Source organism: Prenolepis imparis, unplaced genomic scaffold, assembly GCF_030444845.1.
Source record: "Prenolepis imparis isolate NDT839.2.m4 unplaced genomic scaffold, iyPreImpa1.0 SCAF_3, whole genome shotgun sequence".
In the NCBI taxonomy this organism is placed as follows: Eukaryota; Metazoa; Arthropoda; class Insecta; order Hymenoptera; family Formicidae; genus Prenolepis; species Prenolepis imparis.
In genome coordinates, this window is record NW_028141161.1 from 11,160,737 (window position 1) to 11,171,674 (window position 10,938).

General features: G+C 31.2%; 1 pseudogene across 1 annotated transcript; it reads left to right on the forward strand.

The window, feature by feature from the left end:
• The first annotated feature begins 942 nt into the window (after nucleotides 1-942).
• Nucleotides 943-5,130, forward strand: LOC145933862 (uncharacterized; annotated as a pseudogene). Its single transcript, XR_014424934.1, has 8 exons — nucleotides 943-1,052; nucleotides 1,534-1,662; nucleotides 1,800-2,007; nucleotides 2,390-2,875; nucleotides 3,458-3,635; nucleotides 3,799-4,020; nucleotides 4,238-4,467; nucleotides 4,969-5,130. The product of XR_014424934.1 is annotated as an uncharacterized LOC145933862 (transcript).
• The last annotated feature ends 5,808 nt before the right edge of the window (nucleotides 5,131-10,938 follow it).

Below are 10,938 nucleotides of genomic sequence, written 5' to 3' on the forward strand. Positions count from 1 at the left end.
GCATTCATAAATTGGTTAGAACTTAGGACCGACAACCAACGCTATCCAATTAACCCTTTAACGTTGCTTAATGCAATGATAAACTATACCAAAATAACGAGTGAAACAAAAGTACGATATACCATATTTACAAAAATATGTATGTAAAAATATAATATTTATATTCACTAATATACACATAATCATGATTTTTGTTAAAATTTTGATTAATTAAATGTGAACTTTAAAACTCTTGTGAGTTTTTTTTCGATCCAAATTATAAAATGCAAAGAAAAATCGATTCAATAAGAGATATTTTTTAAAAATATTTATAATTGATATCTTGCAATTAAACTTATAATTTTTGGAGTTACTGCTATTGCTGTGAACAAATTCAGTTATTCAGACGTATGGTATAGATGTACCCACGTTTAATAGAGAATTTTTTCAAACAATTGTTTATTGCGTGCGCTCCTCTTTTTTATCGATAGTTCAATATTTCTTCGATATAAAAGTGTTTTCTTTTGCGACATTTTGTTAGAATAAAATCGGATCGTTGCATTAAATCAGTGGTTTGTTCAGAGAGAGACTCGGAATTACTAAACAGAATGAGAGTAACGTTCGCGAATGAGACTTGCGCATCCGTGCTTGCATACAAATATTTGTCTTTCCTCGGTACATCACGACAGCATTGTTTCGCAATGCGCTTGCGAATCGTGGATTTTTTTTCCTAAATCTCTCCGCTATGATAATTCCCATCGTAAAAACAAATTTCCGAGGAAACATTGATGTATTCACTATTCGCCACGAGACTACTTTCCTTTCATTCGTGTTAAAATTGTGCAGTTTAATATGTTATCGCATTTTATAATTGTATAAGTGAATATTATCATATCAGTAGTCTATAAATACATGAACGATAATAAAAGTCGTGCGCACAATGTGCGTTTAATCTTTTACATAAGCTTGACACGACTCGTTTTCAGAATATATCGAGTATTAAATAGTGTCAAAAAGAGAGTGTGTATTTTTATACAATGATGAACTTAAAGGATCAAGATATCGTCGAAGAGGTATAGATATAATAAAAATTATTAAAAGTCTAGTTAGCGTAATTTGTGTTAAATTTAAGTTTAAGATTTTTCTTTATTTAAGATTTGGAAAGTTTCGTAACTACGTTTCTCTTTCTCTCTCGATCATAATTAACTTCTGCATTTAAATACTATAGAAAAATAAATTAAGCCTGCTAAAAAAAATGTTAACTTGACTAAACCGTTCAACTAAATAGTATTTTATTAACTGAACATATAAAAATATTTAAATTAAATATAACATATTAAATCTAACAAAACGTGTATTTGACTTAAATACTAATATATGTTCAATTAACAAAATAGTAATTTAGTTGAACAGTTTAGTCAAGTTAAGAAATTTTTTTCTCAGTGTACATATGGATTCTTTAATGCTGCAATGCGCAATTTGTCATCTCCGGTATTTAAATTTTTTAATTTTATTATCGTCAATTAATTATACTTGTGTCATACAAATTTTCAGGATAATCTGATATTTAGAATAGAGGATAACATATTGATCGGCAAGGAAGTATCGATTCGCGATGAATGCATAAACGTCGGAGCGTTGGTGTTGGAAAAGCTGCGGAGCAAACCGGAATTCATCGCGCAGGTAATTAGATATAGTCTACTTCTATGGAGAAGGTGTCGATAGAGACACGCCATTGGATCGACTTTAACGTAAATTCCGCTAACGTAGTCGCCTCTTAACCCCCGCTCGTTCGATCCGTTATGCGTATATGTGTGTAGGTGGAGGCGGTTACCGGCACAAAGACCACTTTCGCGGAAATGACGGAGAAAAGCGTGAAATGCGCGCTGTGGTTGAGAGAGCAGGCTGTTCAACCGGGCGACATAATCGGCATTTCCACTCACAATCACTTGGAATCATACGTACCGCTGCTAGCGGCACTCTACGTCGGCGCCATTAGCAACCCGTGGGACGACGAGCTCTCTCCAAGTACGTTACTACTTTTCTCCCGCTTTTCCAGCTTGTTCTCGGTTCTTTTTTCGCGCCGAGCATTAAACCACGAATCGCCGAACGAGATCCGATTTTCCGCACGTACAACGTGGTAATGCCGTTGTTGCAAAGCATTTCGTTTCAGTCTTTTCCTCTTTTGATTTTCTACTTTTCTTTCTTTTTTTTTTAATCAGTCGGCGTGACTCAACGCGAAAAAGCATTCAAATTACTCGCATAGTTTCGTTTTTATCTTTGTCACAAATCCGCAACGAGCATGGCAGATAATGCGTACAAATATTATAACAAAAGTAATGTTAACGTCGCGTCGAGACTTTTTCAAATGCGCGGAACAAATTTATATAGAAATTTCTTTATTTTTTAGCGACCGCGCGTTTTTTTCTCTCGCTAACGAAACCGAAAATAGTGTTTGCGAATGTTGATTCGATCGAATGTTTGGCACGGATCATCGAGGAGGATCATCTGGACATTAAACTAGTGGTATTCGGCGAGCTAGCGGGATTCGAAGACCTATCTCTGACACGCATTTTAAGTTCCCAAGATATGGCAAAGATCGACGAGTTCGAGTACTCGAAGCTGACTAGTCCGAATCAAATCGCGACGATCGTTTGTTCATCCGGCACCATTGGTTTTCCGAAAGGCGCTGCGATTAGCCACGCATCGATGATCAATTACATGACTCGTGAAAATTCATGATCTCAGAGGGCACGTATCTATGTGGACGCCTTCCATGCGTTGGTATTACGGTGTGTTCATCATCATCAAGGCTATTCTAGATTATTCCAAGAGGATCGTAGTCCCGGATTACGATGATGACGACGAGCTGTGCCACTTCATCGAGAAATATGAGGCAAGTCATGGAAGATTAATATACAGTCGTGTAATTGCACATTAACGGCGAATCAGAATCTCCTTAACATATATATATATTTTTTGATAACAATAAAAAATTAATAAATAATCGTAAGATGACTTGATAAATAATGTATTATTCTAGCGAACAATTTTAGTAACAACAGTTATTTAAAAGGCTTTATAAAATATTTTTTTAGCGACAAACACAGGCTCGTCTATATAATGTATATAACATCTTATAAATTAATTGTAAATTTATGCAAATTTACGAGATAAAATTTGGCGATATCAACGTGATTTATTATGCACTTCTTGCACACGACATCTGTTAGCGTTATTATTTCCATTTGGATATCCTTGCGTATAGAGGATATTATTTCACGCGATATTACGCTCGCGCGTTCGCGTTAATTTGTGTTAATTTATGTCGCGTGGCGAATTTGCTAAAGGATAACACGAAGCTCGAATTGAGGCGCATCTACAACTGAGTGTGATAGTTGTGCCGAATGATTTATTGCTTCGCGCAGGTAATATCGCGCGGGAACGTTCGAGTTTAACGGCGTCGTTTTGCATTCAGGTATCCTGGTTTAGATGCGATCCCTGCTTCCCTATCCGACTGGTAAAGTTCGGCGTATTAAGCAGGTACCGGCTACCGACATTGAAAATCCTTTTGTTTAGCGGTGCACAATTTCGGAGAGAGCTACAGCAGACTCTAGTAAAACTTTTGCCGCACACCAATGTCTTATTAAGCTACGGTGAGTTGTACGATACTATCATCGAGATGACAGATAATAAATTGTTATTAAAATCTTGTCATTTCGTACAAGTGCTATAATATAAACAATGTTTTTATTTAAAACACATACGGTGAACATGCGACGCGAAAGAAAAACGATTTTTGCAACAAACTGCCCATAGTAATGACGGATTACGGTGGATCATGTACCCGTCAGACGAAATATACAGTAAACCGGGCAGCTGTGGATTTGTTTGCGAAACAGGACGGCTGAAGGTGATCGATTCTAACACAGGGAGGATCTTGGGGGCTAACAAAACCGGAGATATGGGCCAAATCGTCGTACATGATGAATGAATACTACAACAACCCTGAGGCTACGAAGAATGCTATCGATTCGGACGGTAAGTATAAAATAGTTCGACACGTCATTGTTTAGAACAGATACTTTCGAAAATATATAACATCCCAGAGCTTGCATATTTTTATTCTAGAATACTCTCAAATAAAAAATAATGAAAATAATTTCCGTTATTAATATCAAAGCGTCGATAATTTTCACATATTATAAATAATTGAAAACTGCAAAATCTTAACATGAGAAACATGCTTTAATTTTAGGATGGTTACATACGGGCGATCTCGGTTATTATGATGACGATGGTGAAATTTTCCTCATCGATAGAATATCGGAATTCATCAACTATAGAGCTATCAAAATATCGCCTGCGGAAATTGAAGCTTTGATTCAGCAACATCCCGCAGTCCTCGAAGTCGCCGTGGTGGCTGTACCACATGATATCGAGGAGAAACATGCCATGGGTTTTGTCGCGAAAATACCCGGCAAAGAAGTAATATTTATAACATGAAAATGAAAAGTCGTAATATATAATTAATGTATTCATTTATACAATACATTTCATTAAAAAAAAATGTATATATACATAATGTATACAATTCATAATACATAATGAATGACAGATGATTTATAATTTTCATCTGATCATTTTCTTTTCATACATGCTATAAATTATTTTTAAAATTTATTTTTATACTGACATATAGAAAATATTCGCTACTGAAATGATAGCATAATGACAGGTTTATTGAATGTTTTGATATTTTTCAGAAAAATATTTGTGTAAAAAAAATATTCAAAGTAATTCATGTTGCCCTGCGAATTTTTCCTCAAAGAGAAAGTTAGCTTACATAAATCTTTTGCATTTATTGACTTTTACCAAAAAGAGAATTGACCTGTTTTTGTGCACACGGCTTCAATTTACTGCAAGCTCTAAGAGTTTAACCGTCTTGCCCTACATACGTTACATTACAATTTCTCACGTAAATTCCAGGCGACGGAGCTCGACATAACCGACTTGGTGAAGCAGAACATGCCATGGTATTGTAGATTGCATGCGGGAGTTAAATTCATGCAAAGGCTTAAACGCACGGCTACGGGAAAAATCGCTAAGAAGGAGCTTAAGCAGATCGCTAAAAGTTATACGACAAATTGAAATTATACAAAGAATGTTGATTATATTTATGTATAACTATTTCGTAAGCAGTTTAACAAATTCAGTTATTTAAAACTTTTTTCTTTTAGTTGTGTTCTGATATTTTTTTCTGTATATTATAATAATAGTATAAAAATCGAATAATATATAAATTCTTTATATATATTTTATATTTCATAAATTAATATAATGCAATGTTATAGGGGGAATTATGAATTATCTTTTGTTTCATTAGTGAATACATAGAGCGAGGTATTGTTTTATCGTGTATTCTGTATTCTCGTGGCTTACGCGTATTTGTTAGATCGATGAAATATGGTATTACGATAATGTCATGATACGTTAAGATATGATTATCGCTATTTATGATAAACTAATTAATAAAGCAATATAAGATAAACAATTTCTATAGAAATAAATATTTTGCTATGCGTACATATAAAAAAGCCGCATGTGTATAAAATATTATTGACGAATAATAAAATATTATTTTTAAAATACTTAAAAAAAAAGAAAATTAAATTAAAAATAGAAAAAATTTTTAATACTATATACATATAATAATTCTAATATGCACACATTTATGATTCTACAAAATTATGTACAAACTATATAGATTACAAAGTATATTAAATATTAAAATTTTAAATGTCAAAATTTCTAGATTATTTTTTGACTTGATGAATAGTATTTATTATTACGATTTCGCTACTTTTAAAAGGGATGTTTCAATCCTCTCTTAAATTCTGCATTAACACTTATAAAGAAAGCATATGTTTGATATTTTTTTGAACACTCTTTACAAATCTACATTGGTGTAAACAAAACAAAAAATGCATGCCATATGTTTTGCGTCATATAAAAAATATTTTGTTAATTTTGAAACTAAAAATCAATCAGATTTTATCCCGATGTAACCACATACATACGTCAACGCATATAATTTTTCGAGAAACTTTAATTCGTCTTGAAAAAAAAAATATATATAGCGAGAGAAGTGCAAAGTGACAGTTGCTGCGGTTATACTTTTGTAATCGCCTTCAAAAGTAAAGCGCATAACGAAGTTTTAATATTTGTTTCATGGTGTGCTTATATATAACCTGACTACGCTTTCTCTGTTCGACAAGCAGAGAAAACTCGACAAAGTGTTCGCGAGTAAGTAAACGCGCGAGGTTCGAAAAGAAGGGCGCTAAAATAATTTTCTTCTCTCGCGCAGTCGGCCCGCTTTAAAATTAAAGTAGTTCAGCACGGTTGGATTAAGTGAGTCAGATTTAATCAAGTTATTGCGAATCGCGCGAAACTAAAAACAACTATAAAATAAGCATGCATGTTGCACGATTGCTCGTGATTAAGAGTGAAACGATAATGTGTTTTAGTTATTATATGGAAAGACACGTCGTTTTTCCCCGCAAGAAAATCGCATCGCGATCGGTCTTCTTTAAGATAAATTTATCTTTTGCAAGTGACAGCCGAGAAATTGATGGAGCCGATGCAGGGAAATCGGGAAGACTTTTGCAGACTTCGCGAGAACGTTAAATTTGCCAAGACATTGGCCCGTATTCTCATCTCTATTTCATCGCTAAATGTTCCAATAAATGTTCTCTATATGACACGATAAGTGTTGCAACGGCAGATATATAATACTTGACCTATAACTAAAATTATTTACTTGCTTGTCGCTCAGGGAAAGAAGAACGTGACAATTACGAAGCAAGAATAGAAACCGCGGAAGATTGGAGAGTCAAGGGAGGATGCGGTCACGAGTGCGAAAAATATGAAATTTCACGGCGTTGTGTCGTCGAGAAATTGTCATGTCTATTCAGATGGGAGCCTCTCGTGAAATCGATTCTTTATAATCTAGAAACTCACCATCTCTGTCTAAATGCATTGTGCAACTCTTTATCAACTACGAAAAAATAATTTTATAAAAAAACAGAAATTTATATCGATCAAGTCACTATATCTATTATAATATGAATGAATTTTTTTCTCTAAAATCTAGATAATATTAGTGAATTTTTTTTTATTGAACTTTATTAAATTTGATTAGATCAATTTCACGAATTGATAGTTACTCTATTATTATCTAGCTATCTCGAGAAATTTATTAAAATACTTAGTTTTTTAATATATAGTTTGTATTACGATCGACTCGCTAAATAGATAAATGTAAATAGATAGATAGGTGTTCTTACTGTATGTGTTATTTAACATTAAACAGAAACACGTTGATTTTGCGTTTTATGCGTGTCGGATAGGATGTCATTTGAAAATGGACATCGAGCGATTCTGCGAAGCATCCGAAACGACGTTTTTCAATGTTGTCAGGGCAGACAGTAGTTCGCGAATGCAGCGGAAAAATTTCATAGTTTCGCGCAGCTGCAATAAATTATCATGGCATCGAATAGGCGCGATGCATAGGTATAGCAGCATCCAAATGCAACTTTGTTTTGAAGCGTACTTTTATAGCTTGCAAATGCACTTTACAGACAGCCAAACGGAAATCCCTCCCCTCTCCTTTTTTCTTGCGATACTATAAATTTATTATATCATTGAATAAAATTTCTCGAATAAAAATGGATTTACATTATACGACACAATAACTTAACAAAAACTACCATGTATTTATATATACTAGAAGACATGACAATAACAATTTTTATTTTGTACTTATAAAATTTCTTCACTTTTACTAATTTTTTTATAATTTAGTTTTAGCGTGTCTTTTTTAAAGTCTTTATCAAAAAGTTTGAATTTCTTATAGCTTATGCATACCATTTTTTAGCGAATGTAAACATCCTAATTAGATTCGCGTTATACTCGATGGAAAATTCAATTATTTATTAAATGGTATAATGGGAGATTGAGAGATAAAAGCCTGATTATAAAAGTTCACGTAAAATGTCGATGCTTTGTAATTGTTGACATGATTGAAATTTCATAGAGACATAGTGACGAGAGAAAAAGCCGACGAGTAAGTAAAAATGTGTTATCGATAGACTTGACGAATTGACATTTGCATCAATGGAATTATTGTCACGATGTACCTTCGCTTTTCTCTAGTAACTAGTATGTACGTCGTTCAGAATTGAGGATAACGTATTGATTGGCGCGGAGGAAACTCATCCGACATGTACGAACATTGGAGAACTGGTTCTCGATAGATTGAGGAATAAGCCAGATTTTGTCAAGTACCGTCACATGAAAATATCTTATGATTAGACTTCGTCGCGTCCGGAGCTTTAACAACTTTAATTAGTTCTGAGCTTGGCAATATTAAGTGAATTTAAAAATGACATTAATAATAAATTAAAATATAAAATTTGTTCCAATTTTTTGCATTGCTTATATATTTAATTAAAAATAATATTAATTAATAATTGTCATATTAGAAAAATTAAGAAAAAATAATTTATAAATAAGATGCAACCTTTCAAATATAAAATATAAAATTGATATAAAACTAATATAAAATTCATATATATGTATATGTATATATAATATATTCATTTATATATTATATTAATTAATAACTTAAATGTTTTTTCAACATAGAAATTGATGTTACTTTCAACTTCTTTATTATACGTGTTTTTATATACTTTGGAACATGCACTCATTAGAAACTCTATCTACTTTCTCAACTTTCCATTAGTATATGTATACAGTAGAACTGTGTAATATCTCAGATTGTTTTTTTTTTAATTATCTGTGGGAATACTGCTGCACATTTAAAGTCTGATATTTAACTTGTACTTGAAAGTTTTCTCATATTGTTTTATTTTATTCCTTTGTGTAACATTACTTTAGAAATATTTTACATGCTGTCTCTTGTTAACTTTTTACGCTTTGCATTATTAGTCTTCATATTATTATTTATCCTTTATATTATTAATTGTTATTAGAAAATTTTATTCAAGATAATACTGTTTCTATATTCCAAAATATATAAATAAATATTACTTCTATCATCAAATAGAGCATTAAAAAAAAAAAAAAAATTATTTATAAAATAATTGATAAAATATTAATTTCTAATAATCATAATTTTTTAATTATATTCTTAGATGACATGGTTCGCGAATGATATTAATTTCAATGTGTTTTCTTAAGTACAATATTTTGCAAAAATACTCTCTGCTATGCGCAATACTTTCTTTCGTTGACATAGCCAAAAATAATTTTTACTATTTTATTGATTACAAGTCTAATGAAAGCAGCAAAAAAAACTAGAAAGATGTAGAAGATGTTTCAAGGGGTTATAACAATCGCGACATAGTCGAATTTAAATGCGTCACAATACTTATGAGGTTGCTGTTATTGTTCTCTCTTGAAATACTACGAATATGCCGAAGGCTACTGAGATTTCGTATTTTTCTCTGTATACTTGTCTATTTTCTAAGAAAATCACCGACAAGAAAGAGCATGTTTGTAAATGGACAAGCACATTACGTTAACATTATAGCGTCCAATTGGCATTCGAGGTTATCATGGTGTATTCGACAAGAATTGTTGACCAGATAACGATGGTATATTGTAAGTTTAAGTCGAGAAATATAAAATAAGCAAATTAAAAAAAGAAAATTTTGACAGCTACTTCAAAAACAATCTTTGAATAGAAATGTGATTTAACAATTAATATTGTGCTTTCAAAATTATCTTCAGATTCTTAGTTGACGGCTTTGCATGCTAATTAGATTCAAAACTGATTTTCTAAAACAATATCAATTACTGATCTTAAGGAAGATTGCAATTGATGATTATTTCAGAGAAAAATATCATAAAGAATTTTACTTCTTCTGAATATCCCTAAAAAAATAACATCTCTATTAAAAGCTTTTCAATATTAATCAATATTAATTTAATTTTCTATATATCAATTTAATATTTTATATTATTCTTTCAATATTAATTTAATATTCTATATATTCTTTTGATCAAACTTATTTTGCGCCATAAAAAAATTAATTATATCCGAATCGTTAATGTAACCGATGAATTTTTGAACAACTCATGAATTATATAATCTGAATCTAAATGAGAAATGTTCTAAAATCTGTAGAATGGCTACAAGTTGTATCAGTAATATTTATATAAACGAAAATAAAATCATAGATATAAATACATAGTCATTGTGCATGTATTTTTATTTTTCAATGATATATTTGACAAATGAAGAAGACTTGGAAAAAGATTAAGAAGGTTAAAAGTCTTGTTTATAAAATTTATATTCATAAATGTGTGCATAACATAATTTATATATTAAAAATTTACATATTAAAAAAGTAACACAATTATTTTTATATAAAAAATAAATAGAATCTGCAAAATTGATAAAATTAAACAGTAAAATAAAAAGATATATTATTAATTTATAGAAAAAATATACAAAAATAATATTTACTGAAAAAATACAGAAAATTAAAAAGTTTTAGAAAGTTTTTAAAAAAATTAATTAAAGTCGGGAGCAAACAAATATAATTTACTTATAAAATTAGTTTTATGCAAATGAACAAGAGCGTTCTCGTATTTCATTGATCAAATTTTTATCTAGAATCTCTTCAGAGATTTACTTCTTAACTTTTCTTTTTACGTATACTCTTATAAAAGAATAACATCTTTTCATAAAAGTTCTTCAGAAAATTTTGTTCAAAATTTTTAATTCTAATAGACCACGCTTTGGTTTTTTTAACTACGATAACTCTAATACGATATGAATTCTTCCGACAGTTTTGTCGATCATTTCCGCGTACTTTTTGTGACGTTCCGCCAATGAACGCAGTCCATAAAGATTTCTTACTCGCGGCT